Below are 13616 nucleotides of genomic sequence, written 5' to 3'. Positions count from 1 at the left end.
CAGCCGGAGGTGAGAACATAATGTAGGCACCGAGGGAGAGCAGCAGTGACAGTCAATTCCTACCCTGGGCTTTACTTCTAGGCGGTGTTTCTATTCCACAAACTCCTGGCAATTAGGAGTCCAGCAAATCCATCATAAAGTTTTAGGGACGATGTAGGAACATGCAGTACTCCGTACATTCCATTGCTATCCTTTAGGCTGAATCTCCTCTGAGTTAATTAAATTCAAATAAGTATCTTTCCATTCCCTGGGACTTGGAAGGAGGAGTCCAATGCACTTGAGAAGTCACAAAACAGCCATTAGATGTTAATAACTAAGAACTGTTCCAACCTCTGCTGGTTTCAAATGAGAGGACCAGAAGCATAAAGCTCCATAGGGCATTACTAACTTCCTGAGGCACTCAGCTGCTGAAAATGAATTCCTCAAATAATAGTTTCCTTTTCCAAAATTTAGCTGGATCAGATATTTTTAGTTTAAAGGTCTTAATGAGACTTTGCAGGAACACGCACAGCAAGAGGGATTCCTGCACAATAAATCACTGGAGGTGTGCCACCTTACTGCTGGCAATTTGAATAAGTAACTTTGTTGATTTACAACAGATGTTTTTTCACTTAGCTGTCGCCCACCAAAGCCCACATTCGGCAGTAAAGTTCACGAGGCTCAGAACCATTTCTGTCTTACTCACTGCTGTCATAAATAGAACCTATCAGTGCCCAGCAGAGATTAGATGCTCAACAAAAATTTTTGACTGTACAAATGAAAGTCTTGTCTAAATACAGTACAAGAGTGTGTAGGGGGCTCAATTGGTTAAGTGGCTGACTTTCAGATTTGACTCAGGTCATGATCTCAGGGTCATGGATCAAGCCCCAGGTCAGGCTTCTAGTGTGGAGTCTGCTGGAGATTCTCTCCCTATGCCTCTCCCTCCCTCTCTTCTTCTCCACCCTACCCCTGCACACGCAGGCACACCTGCTCTCTCTCTCTCTCTCAAATAAAGAAAATCTTTAAAATAAATAAATACAGTGTAATATTCTCTGGTCAATTCGATCAAAGAGCAAGTGATACCTAGTTTTGATCTTCAGATCCAAGGAGTAGAAATAACCTATTTTGAAGTAAAAATGCTTTTGCTTCTTCCCCATTCTTTGATGGGGCTAGAAAGAATAGACTAAAAGCCTGGGGAAAGGCATAGCTCTGAAGGTTTTATGCATAAAATATTGCTTCTTGATGATAGATTGCTTTCGATACATAGGATAGTTTCACATACATTTCTCAATTTTTATTTATATTACATCTATCTATTTTCAGCTCCCAGTTCCATGCTTGTAAGTTCAAGCTTAACACATTTACACTGAATGAATATTTATTTTGGTTAAATTGATTAAAAATACTCTATTCCATTGGGTATTTGCTCAAAATTTACTTCTAGCTGTACAGATGTGTCTTTTCTGAGTCATCTTGTCCTTACCTTTAGCCCTGTTCCCAAATGGAAGTTTTCTTGAAAAGAAGACAAGACGAACATAATGCAAAATCAATAGATGTGATGTTTGGCAGTTTCCCCATCTCTAAAATGATAGTTACAATAGCACCTAATTCGTAAGGTAATTTTATGGCCTGAATGATTTCATATATCTAAAATATGCAGAACATCCCCCTACAGCACTTAAACTTCTACCAAATGTTATGTATTATTATATTTGTTGTAGCTGCTGTTATGGGTTACAGCATCAAGTACTCATCCCTCTGAAGAGCACAGGTGGTTAAAAAGAAATCAGTCTAAACTAACAAATTATTGGAGAAAATTAAACCAGTACTTGGTCTAATTTTTGTTTGGTTGGGTTTTTCCTATGATATATAAGACACTTTTTCAGAGAATTTCTGAAGGCCATTCTTACCCGAAGCAAGAAATGGCCTCTGACATTGAATGCTGCAATTTCTTATTGCAGAAATGCCATGGCAGGTTGTTCAAGGCAGACTTCAAGATCCTATGGTGCATTATGTCCCCATCTGTGAAGATGGACATGCTTAGCCTCTATCCAAGCCCGTTCGCTTCTTTGCTTTGCTTCTATGGCTTTTCCTCTCCCATTCATGCTCTCCTTCTCTCCATCCTCCTTTTCTTCTAGTCTTAGTTCTGTCCCACGGTCAAACACTTTTTCTTCTCTGGTGAGGTACAACCGTGAAGGTGGTATAAGCTCTCTCGATGGGCAAACATCCATAGTTATTTATTTTGTGGCCCTTGATGGGTTCTTTGAATGATTAACTGACAATGCACACAAGAAGAGGGTTCTCCACATAGCAGTGGTTCTCCAAATGGCATTAGGGGTCTCAGAGGTCTAGGGATTCTCTGCAAGACTCTTTCATTTTGTGCTTTAGTTTTGAGAAAACAGTTTGAAAATTCAGACAAGCATTTTCTCAGTCATCTGGATGACCACCTAATGCTTGGGTATTGGTGTAAAATTTCAGTACCCACATTAGGTATTATTGTATATTATCTCTGTATTACTAATAATCACCAAAAATATCAAAATTCATTTATAATAAATTTTCCCAACTGCTATCAGCAGAACCCTTGAGGTCATCTTGGGATCCTGCAAATTCTTAAGTTTGAGAAACAAAACAAAACGAAATTATAAGACTGAAGAGAAGCAGAATCAATTTATTTATTTATTTATTTATTTTTATTTATTTATTTTTTTAATTAGAATCTAATCAGAGCCTGGTAATTGAGTATTTATGTTGTACCAGGTACTATTTTAAGTATCTTATAAATATCAGCAACTTTTTTTTTTAATTTTATTTATTTATCTGACAGACAGAGATCACAAGTAGGCAGAGAGGCAGAGAGAAAGGAGGAAGCAGGCTCCCTGCTGAGCAGAGAGCCCAATGTGGGGCTCGATCCCAGGACCCTGGGATCATGACCTGAGCTGAAGGCAGAGGCTTTAACCCACCGAGCCACCCAGGCGCCCCAAGCAGAATCAATTTAAATAAAAACTAAAGTGAATACATGTCGGGATGCCTGGGTGGCTCAGTCATTAAGCATCTGCCTTGGGCTTAGGTCATGATCCCAGGATCCTGGGATAGAGCCCCACATAGGGCTCCTTGCTCAGCAGGAAGCCCGCTTCTTCCTCTTCCACTCCCCCTGTTTGTGTTCCTTCTCTCTGTGTCTCTCTCTGTCAAATAAGTAAAATCTTTAAATAAATAAATAAATAAAAATAAAGTGAATACATGTTTCCCAATGAAAGGCAGAAATTAGATACACAGAACTCTTGAGGGTGAAATTTATGGCAAGTCTTCATCTTTATCAACAAATACAGAGTGAGTGCTAATTATGTACTAGAAAATGTTAAGTTTTCTCACTACAGAGACAAATAAAGCTCGGCCACTGCCCTGAAAGGTTTGGACAACTGAAAGTAAGATAGTCACTTACCCAGGAGGGCCTATACTATAAGTTACGGAGTGGAGGCATTTTTTAAAAGTGCACTGGGACAAGAAGAAGGTAACACAAACTTCTGCTTAAAAAAAAGTTGGAAAAAGACTTAGATAGAAGATGGCATTTGAGTTGGGCCTTGAGGGCTATATGGACATTTATGAGGCAGAGAAGAGAGTGAGGTGGGATGAGAAAGATATTAGCATGGCCAGTTTCACTTTCATGAACAAAGGTTAAGGACTACAGTGGAAAACCTACATTGGGATTAGATTTTGAAAGATCTCCCATGCCCTGTTAAGCAGGTTGATCTTTCCTTTGTTGTCCATAGAAAGCAGACAGAAGTGTTAAAGGAGGCTGAGACAGGATAAATATTTCTCCAGGAAGTAGTAGTCTATCAATAGTATGGAAGATGAGTTAGAAAGGAGGAGAAACTGGTCAGAAGGTTGTGAAAATGATCCAAACAGTGGCAAAACCAATGAAAATCTTTGATTCAGGTTTTATGACAAAAGAGTTGGAACAGACAAAAATGGAAGAGTAACTGTAGGTGGGAAAAAAATCAAAGAGGATGCTGCAGATTCTAGGCACAGCCTGGGTAGATCTTGATGGGGGTGGGGTGAGGGGTGGTTGCAAAGAGACAGGAGAGTCAACAAAGAAAATTGTACTTAGCCGCTAGCATGAGAAGGTGGGGAGGAAATGATCAGGTTTATTTTGGAAATACTGAATCTGAATTGCTTTGATTCATTGTGAAAGATCTTACCTACCCCTTCAGCTATGATCCTCTCCTCACATCTCATTCACTCTTGTCAACCTACCTTAATAAAACTGCCAGTTATTATAGTAGCAAAAGTGTTTATTCGGGAATAGTGGAGAATTGCAATTCAGATTACGCAAGTTAAGGCAAAACATAGGCAAATCCAGAGACTAAAGGAGAAGAACACTCTTTTATGCAGAAATGTTGGAGAGTAAGGGTTTGAGAGGGGCTGCTGTAAACAAAAAAAGAGTAAAGTGGGAGTTTAAAGTGCGGTGGCTTCTCATTGGCTGAGCCTTGACAGTCTCTCATTGGCTGGACTGTTAACAGGGGCGGAGAAAAGCTACTTTCCCCCTGCTAGGGCAGGGAAAGTACAGGTTGGTTCTGCCTCAGGCTGCAAGGAGTGGTATCAGGGGAGCGCCACCTTCTGGCCTTCCATTTCCATTTAAAACTAGGTTTCCTTTTTTCAGTTTCACTCTTTAATTTCAAGCCCCACAAATCTCCAGATAAATGGCTTTCTCAAAGACCACTGAAATATTCCAATCACTAAAACCCATGTTCTCTTTTCAGGCCTCAATTCACTTGCTCTTTTGTAAAAGTTGAATATAAGTATAGATCCATAGGTAAGATCCAACATGATTTCTAGACATCCTGACTAAAGCTACTTAGAGGATGAAACTAAAATATAAAAGACAACAAATTATTCTCCAAATGGGGACACCTTTGAAAGTGGAAGGGTCAGTGTTAACAATTATGTTGGGGCATAATTATGTTGGGGCAATCCTGGACAAACCAGAACTTTTAGTCTCCAGAGAGTTAGGAATGTGCCAGGTCTGGAATTTATCCTCCCAAAAGGCAAGTATATGCTGAGAAATAGTAGGGCACCCACAGTTTATCTTGAATAATAGTGGAATAAAGAGCCTCCTATTTCCATGACAGTAAAATTTTCCCATTCTCCATCAGCACTGGGGCAGGGTTTGGGAGCAGGCTTCCCTGGAAAGATCAGAACAATAGATGGAGGTAGGGGGGCAACATGATTTCTAGACATCCTGACTAAAGCTACTTAGAGGATGAAACTAAAATATAAAAGACAACTCCCGATTTTGCCATCACAAAAAGGTTGATCATCTGAAAGAAAAGATTGGTCATATGAAAGCAAATCATGTGTCCTGCTTTCATAAATTTCCAAAATGGGCATACGTGTGGGAGTTCCAAAGGGTTAGAGAAGACACTGTGGACTCAGATTATTTCACTTTTTAAAAAAGAATGATACAGGGACACATGTTTTTGTGGCTCAGTAGGTTATGTGGATGCCTTCAGCTCAGGTCATGATCCCAGAATCCTGGGATCATGTCCCACATAGGGCTCTTTGCTCATCGGGGAATCTGCTTCTCTCTCTACCTGTTTCTCCCTTGCTTGCGTGCATTATCTCTCTCTCTTACAAATAAATAAAATAAAATCTTTAAAAATAAATTAAAAAGCATGATGCAACTAAATGAGAGAAAACAAACAACAAGGAGACTGTAATGTTAGACATTTCTTGATTTTTGAGACCAAGTGGTGGTTTCAGTTCAGTGCTTGACTGAACTCATGCATATTTTTCTTTCTTATTTTAACAATGTCTCCCTGTGGGGAAGATAAATATCTGTCTAAGAACTTTATTTCTAATCAAAATACTGTATCTTCAGCTTTTAAAAATAGATGTATATACGCAACATAAGGATCAAAAACATCATTGTTGGATTTATACTACAATATGGTTACCCTAATCCTTTTCCTTTTTCCTAAAGTTTGACCATCATGATGTTTGCCATGCCTTTCCAATTTTTAGTTTTTAAAGATCAGACTTCTGCTGAGAATACTGATGTTTTAAAAGTATTTCTAAGGGCACCTGGGTGGCTCAGTAGGTTAAAGCCTCTGCTTTTGACTCAGGTCATGATCCCAGGATCCTGGGATCAAGTCCCGCATTGGGCTCTCTGCTTAGCAGGGAGCCTGCTTTCTCCTCTCTCTCTGACTGCGTCTCTGCTACTTGTGATCTCTGTCTGTCAAATAAATAAATAAAATCTTAAAAAGAAAAAAAAAAGCATTTCTAAAGTATAGACCATTTGAAGAAGGGTTTTTCCAGGACTTGGAGCCACTTTATTACCATTAAGAAAAAAAAAAAGAAAGGAACATAAACTTGAGATTTTGAAAAGTACATTTTGCTAAAATAGTGATAATACTTCCATATGTTGTATTTGTGCTGTTGATTTGTGACAGAGAAGTATTTTCTTAAGAAGTAATAGTGATTTATATGTAATTGTTTTTCTACAACTAAAAAGCCAAAAATTATTATTATTTATTTTAAAGATTTTATTTACTTATTTGACAGACAGAGATCATAAGTAGACAGAGAAAGAGGAGGAAGCAAGCTCCCTGCTGAGCAGAGAGCCCGATGTAGGGCTCGATCCCAGGACCTTGGGATCAGGACCTGAGCCAAAGGCAGAGACTTAACCCACTGAGCCACCCAGGTGTCCCGAGCCAAAAATTATTTTTTTCTACTTTAGCAATTGATAGAATGTTAAAGCCAAAGTCCTTTCTTGAAATAATCTGTTCAGTCACATCACACCTACCGTAATTTATACACCTACCTGTAATTTATAATTCTGTATGACTATCATTTAGCTTTCAAAAAATACCATTAATATATTCTGGGCTACAAAGTTGTTATTTTTCTATTCAATGAAAGAAATAAGAAAATTAGGCATATCAAGTAAGGTCCTAAAGCAGAGTGAGAGAACAGAGGAAACTCTTTGAGTAGAACATTTGTAAGTACTTCTGTTGGACTGAACTTTATAATGGTCAGAGAGAGAAAAATGCAGAGCTCTATTAAGAATTGAGCTTAAATATATGTTATAAATCTCCTAGGCTGGTTGCTTCCCAATCTTAATTACTGAAGTAGAGCATATGAAAGGTCTAAGCCCTTAATTAGAGTAAGTGATATGGTATTCAGGTGTCAGGAATAAAAATCTGATTGTAATTTTTTTTTAAAAAGTAGATAAAGGATTATGACTTAGGGACATGCTTGACCAGTTAGGATGTTATGGGTTTTGTGTTTGCTTTGTTTTTGTGGTTGCTCTTCTGAATTCTCTAGTTTTGTTCTGAAATGAAAGGAAGCAGAAAAATGCAATAAGCAGGAAGAGGGGGGAGGGGCAGGTGTTGGTCCTTTTGCTGAAAAGGGGTAAATACAATATTCCAGAGCTCAGTAGGACTATCAGATGGGCAAATCAAAATCATCTTTCACGTAAGTCTCACAAGACCATGAGATATCATTAAACTGCTGTGAAACCTCACTTATTGGCAGTAGGAAAATTCATGGGCACTCAAGAAGTTTTATTACATCCCAAGTCTCTGGAACTGTTGATGCCTGAAGAGTGAGAAAAAAAATGGTTTTCTTTCATTTTTAAGGAATATTAGGGTTGGATGAAATAATGAAAGAAATCATTTCACGTTCACTTCAAGAGATGCAATTAACTTAGATATAGATATTGTTTAACTTATCTTATGTTCTGTCCATTTGTTTAGAGCAAATAATTTAAGATTAACATTTTATATTTACTATTTTAGTAAATCATGGTATTTTATAGAAAAAGCTTAATTGAATGTAATACAAGATAAAGGCTCTCGTATATAGCAATTCTAGCCATGGATATGTGGTTGTTGGAACCATAGAGTCATAATCCAAGGTTTATACTTGTTGGATATATTGTAGCTATAAAGTCAGGAGAGGAAAAAATGAGCTTCCATAAATTGAAATCTGGAAATCCAAATTCAAAACTGATGAAGACAATCAAAGAGGTAAAGAAAACATAATGTAAGAAATAAAACTCTCATTTCTTTATATCTTGTGTTTTTCAGTGACTTTCTGAAACTTCCAAGTTGGTTTCTTATAGAAATAAAATTTTGAAGGTTGGTTATTAGTCAACAAATATTTTTTGTGCCTTTCCTATGCACAAGTAAAGCAAGTTTTCCTCTAGCTACTATTTCCCACCCTCAGTGCTTCTTCCTTGTCTCCTTTACCACTGTGGATCTCCAGTCCTGAGATCTCTTTAAAACTTCCTACATCTATAAGCACAAATATTTCAAATAAGTGCATGAGTAATTTTCTTAGTTTCTTCTAATGCCTGAGGCAATTTCTGTACAAGAAAACACAAAGCATCTCATGAATTCAGTTAGTATTTGAATCTGGCCATGGATTTGACCGCAGTGCCAAGAGGGTCACCTTACACTCAAGGCATTCACTCAGGTGATGGTGGTCTCCCTGAGGCTTGGTATGCCTCTAGTCATGGAAGCCCTTGGACTCTGAATGTGCTAGATGAAAATGTGCTGTATCTTTGGAGTCCCCCATTCACTGAAAGCACTTAATATAAATATCCGATACCCTCTACACCACATAGATAAGCTCATGTGCACCTCAGTTCCATTTGCTTTGTTAATTTTTTATTTTTATTTTTCTTCCCAGTAGTCTTAACCTGTCTGTAAATTCCATGAACACTAAGTTAGAGAACAGTCAGAACTAGACCTTCAGATCCAGTCTTTCCCTTTTAGAACAGTGATGTTATTTTAAACTATATTTTTGTTTGCCATAACCTCACATCCCTTAGGATGCATTAGTCCACAGACCTGCATGTAGACTTCTGTGCAGGGGGGGCCTTGAGACCAGTATGACTTGTGACCATGATTCTTCACAAGATACTGCAGTGTTTTATGTGCAGGGGAAGAAACACACTTTACGAGGTATGAGCCATGTCCTTGGAGAACGTTCCATCTACTAGAGAAGATAAGACACATAGCACTGATTATAGTACAGATTGAAAGTCACGTCTGCCGCACAAGTGGCTGTGAGAACTGACGCAGATATAAACTAGAAAATGTCATGCCCACTGGGTGTGGACATGGTGGTCAATTTCAGGCTGCAAAAGGAAGAAAGCCTTAGTCTGATCTAGATGCAGGGTTCTGAGCTGGTGGTTTTGATGCTGAGAACTTCTACCCAGTTCTCTCTCTTTTTCCCCTTATTTTCTCTTTCCTACCAAGGATCAGAACACCAGAGTTGTACTGGACTCCATTTTGGTAACCGGAGCAGGTCCTTTGCCCTCAAGACAAGCTTAAAGTCCTCCATCCTTTCTCTTTCCATTACTGAGCACTCAGGCTGTGAGTTGACTTTCATTTCCTGCCCTTCTTATGTGTAAGAGTTAGGTCTTTGTCCATGGTGTGAGGGAAGGTCCAACTCTCTTCCCAACTGCATTGTCCTTCCTTGCATTCACCTGAGCTGGGACCCCTTCAGGGAAGCCCACCCACCACAGTGCCCACACGCCTGTGTTTACAGACTCCTTGCTGAACAGGGAGTCTGGTCTACCTACACCAAGGTCAGCCAACCACAGCCCCCCAGGCTAGAAGAACTGCTTTCTGTGGGAAGGAATAGGAAGCTTCATTTAAATAAATATATGAATAATAAAAATAAGAACTTTGGGTTAGTTTTGAATCTGTAAGTGAATTTTGAGTCCTACATTTCAGAAAAAAAGACTTCTTGAGTTTTGACCTTTTTAAGCTCAGTTGTTTGTTAATCTCAACCGTGAGAGGGAAAGCGTAAAATCAGAAATGCATAAATAAAAGAATCTTCTGAGAAGACTGCTATTCAAGATGTGATTATTTGTGGGAAAAAAATGTGCCATTAAAGATAAAAAAGTAATTCTTGGGGCGCCTGGGTGGCTCAGTCGGTTAAGCCTCTGCCTTCGGCTCAGGTCATGATCTCAGGGTCCTAGGATCAAGTCCCGCATCTGGCTCTCTGCTCAGCAGGGAGCCTGCTTCCCCGGCTCTGCCTAACTCTCTGCCTACTTGTGATCTTTCTCTGTCAAATAAATAAATAAAATCTTTAAAAAAAAAAAAAGTAATTCCACACAGGAATTATAACTAAATTCAAAAGAGCATAAACTTTTCGCAGCCTGTAGAGGGACTTTCTACGTTAATATTAGTGAACTCACAGCAGATGAATTAAGCTCTTTAAAATTACAAAAGCTGATTTTCTCTTCTTATAACTCAGTGAATTTTATAAAGAACAAGTGTCTCAGGTAACAAGTGCTTTACAGGATGTGTCTCGGTTTACAGAGTTTTTGTAAACTTCTAGTATTGGAGAAGAGCTTCCTATTTTTATAAATATGAATTCTGTTTTAAATTCAAGTTTATTAAGTTCTGCTTCAGCTATAAGCTATTCTCAATAATTTAAAAGAATTATTCCTATTGGCCTAAGAAAATAATGTCTTTCCCATCAGAAACTGTAAGTAGACTTTAAAAACTTAAAATCATAAAAATATCCATCCTCCCCAAATGTATCTACAGATTCAGTACAATGCCAATTAAAAGCCCAAAATATTTTTTCACATATTTTGACAAGTTGATTCTAAGATTTAAACAGTAAAGGGCCAAGCAAGTGGGGGCTTACTGCCAGACATATCTCAAAACTTATTGCAATGCAAAGGTAATTAAGATAGCACATCATTTGTCTGGAGACAGACAAATTGGCCAAGGAAGCCAAACAGAAACTCCAGGTACAAAACCCACATATACAAATCTGATAATTAATGAAATGGGGCTTAAAGCTCAAGGGTAAAAGGAGGAACTGTCTATAAACAGCACTAGCATGTTTAGTTTTAGATACAAAATCATGAAGATTGCATTTCAACTTCACATCCTCTACATGTATGACCTTAAGGTAAGTGACAGAATTAAATATTCCAGGCAATATGACAAACTTTTAAAAGACCGTATAAGGAATATCTTAATTACTTCAAGATAGAGCATTTTTTAAAAAGCATGAAAGAACTAACCATAAAAGAAAGATTGATAATTTCACTACACGAAAATAAAGGACTCCTGATCATCAAAAGAACTCATTAAAAAGAGAGGCAGAAGACATGAACCTTCTCCAAAGCAGACATACAAATGGCTAACAGACACATGAAAAAAATGTTCAACATCATTAGCCATCGAGGAAATTCAAATCAAAACCACATTGAGATACCACCTTACACCAGTTAGAATGGCCAAAATTAACAAGGCAGGAAACAACAAATGCTGGCAAGGATGTGGAGAAAAGGGAACCCTCCTACACTGTTGATGGGAATGCAAGCTGGTACATACTTTGGAAAAGTGTGGAGGTTCCTCAAAAAGTTAAAAAAATAGCTGCCCTATGACCCAGCAATTGCACTACTGGGTATTTATCCCAAATATAAAGATGAAATGAAAAGAAGGGGCACATGCACCCCAATGTTCATAGCAGCAAGGTCCACAACAGCCAAATTCTGGAAGGAGCTGAGAAGCCCTTCAACAGATCAATGGATAAAGAAGATGGGATTCATATATACAAGGGAATATTATTCAGTCATCAGAAAGGATGAATACCCACAATTTGCATTGACATGGATGGAACTGGAGGGTATGATGCTGAGTGAAATAAGTTAAGCAGAGAGAGTCAATTTTCCTATGGTTTCACTCATATGTGGAACATAAGGAATAGCTCGGAGGACCACAGGGGAAGGGAGGGAAAAATGAATGGGAAGAAATCAGAGAGGGAGATTAACCATGAGAGATCATGGACTCTGGGGATGAAACTGAGGGTTACAGAAGGGAGCAGGGTGGGGAGATGGGGTAGCTGGGTGATGGGTATTAAGGAGGGCACATGCTGTGCTGAGCAGTGGGTGTTATATGGAACTAATGAATCATGAAACACTACATCAACAACTAATGATGCACTGTATGGTGACTAACATAACAACAACAACAAAAAAACCCAAACCCATTAAAAAAAAAAAAAGTGAGAGACAAGGGGTCCCTGGGTGGCACAGTCCGCTGAGCTCCAGACTCCTAGTTTTGGCTCAGGTGGTGATCTCACTGTCTTGGGATCAAGACCCACGTTGGGCTCTGGGCTCAGTGGGGGGGGTCTGCTAGAGATTGTCTGTCTCTCTCCCTCTGCCCGTCCCCCCACTTGCGCATGCTCTCTCTCTCTCTCTCTCTCGCTCTCACTCTCAAATTAATTAAATAAATAAGTAAAATCTTTAAAATAATAACAATAATAATAAAGTGAGTGGACGAGTAGGAAGAACGTATTTGCAGAACAAAGTTGTACCAGCAAAGGTTTTGTGGGAAGAGCGTGTAAAGAACTCCTACAAATAAAGTGAAAAAGCAAGAAATTACACAGCAACTGGCAAAAGACATGCATAGGAGTTTCCCAGATAAGGAGGCACAACTGATGCCTCACCTATGAAAACATGCCCCCCTCCACGGCAGTCAGAGGAGTGCGAACTGGAACTACAGTGAGACAGTATTTCACTTCTGCCTTACTAAATACGAGGCTGGGGAGCCCATTCAACTTTTGGTGCCTTAGTTTTTCCATTCCGAAGATGAGACTTTTCTTTACCCATGTTTGCCACAGTCGGGTCTGTTATTCCACATTCTTTTAAACCCGAATACCTTACCTGTTTCGTTACATTCGTTCTTCTCGCCCTTGTATCAGTTTCTAGTGGATTTAGCAGGAAGCAGACATTTCTGTTCGGCGTGTACAAACCTGTGAAAACATTAAAGGAATGGAAGTGGAGATGGAAATTTCAGGCCACCAGGTGTCTTTATGCATAAACATAAATAATGCTGCCATAAAACTGACCCCAGCCTACCTTTTAAGTAGGAAAACATTCTCCTTTAATCCAACACGGGTAATTATGGATGATTCATTTGTTACTAATTTGCTGGAAACTCCGTTCAGAAAATGCTAACAATACATATATTAAGCCTTTCGTTAACACAGGACATTCGACGGGAATCTGTTCACTCTGATACTGTTCTTCTGAGGAAGTCCTTAGATGTGTCTCCTAATCAGCATAACGAGCTCTTTGGAATTTATGAAATCTAAAACTCCTTTCAGCTTTCAAGTTTCTGCTCTGTGCTTGCACTGTGAAGGACCGTTTACTTCCATAAAAACAGACTGAAGAGCTATCACGGGCCCCTCCCTCCTCCCCATCCGCTCTGCTTCTGGGTCTAACTCCAGTTCTTTTTTTCCCTCTTCCCTTACTTCTCTGCCTCTCTCTCTAGCTTTTATCCCTCTTACTCTATTGCTCTTTCTCTCGTTTACTCCGTGATTAAAAAATAAATAAATGAGATAAAATAAACCAAATTAGAAATGTCTACTAACTTTCTAAAAAGTCATCCTTCACAACACTGAGCAGCACTGCTAGCATGCTTCAATATACAGTACGTAGTTGTGAATTTAACAAAATAAGTATGACCCATATTTCTCCTTGTAACCATGGTCTTATACAATGAGATATATTCGCTAGCGATGAACAGATGATCCATCTTTCTCGTATCAAAAATTAGCTTCCTTAAGTCTTCCAGGAATTTTTAGGAGTACTCAAAGCA

General features: G+C 38.8%; 1 long non-coding RNA gene across 1 annotated transcript in view; it reads right to left on the bottom strand.

Annotated features, from left to right (window-relative positions):
* LOC132006528 (uncharacterized) overlaps positions 1-13067 on the bottom strand; it is a 47228-nt gene extending 34161 nt beyond the window's left edge. Inside the window, exons 1-2 of the long non-coding RNA XR_009401129.1 lie at positions 12875-13067; positions 12680-12768 (exon numbers count right to left, since the gene is read on the bottom strand). This is a non-coding gene — a long non-coding RNA (uncharacterized LOC132006528). The remainder of the gene's footprint in view (positions 1-12679; positions 12769-12874) is intronic.
* Positions 13068-13616: the final 549 nt, after the last annotated feature.

This window comes from Mustela nigripes, chromosome 18, assembly GCF_022355385.1.
Source record: "Mustela nigripes isolate SB6536 chromosome 18, MUSNIG.SB6536, whole genome shotgun sequence".
NCBI lineage: Eukaryota > Metazoa > Chordata > Mammalia > Carnivora > Mustelidae > Mustela > Mustela nigripes.
This window is presented reverse-complemented; position numbering and strand designations above follow the sequence as displayed.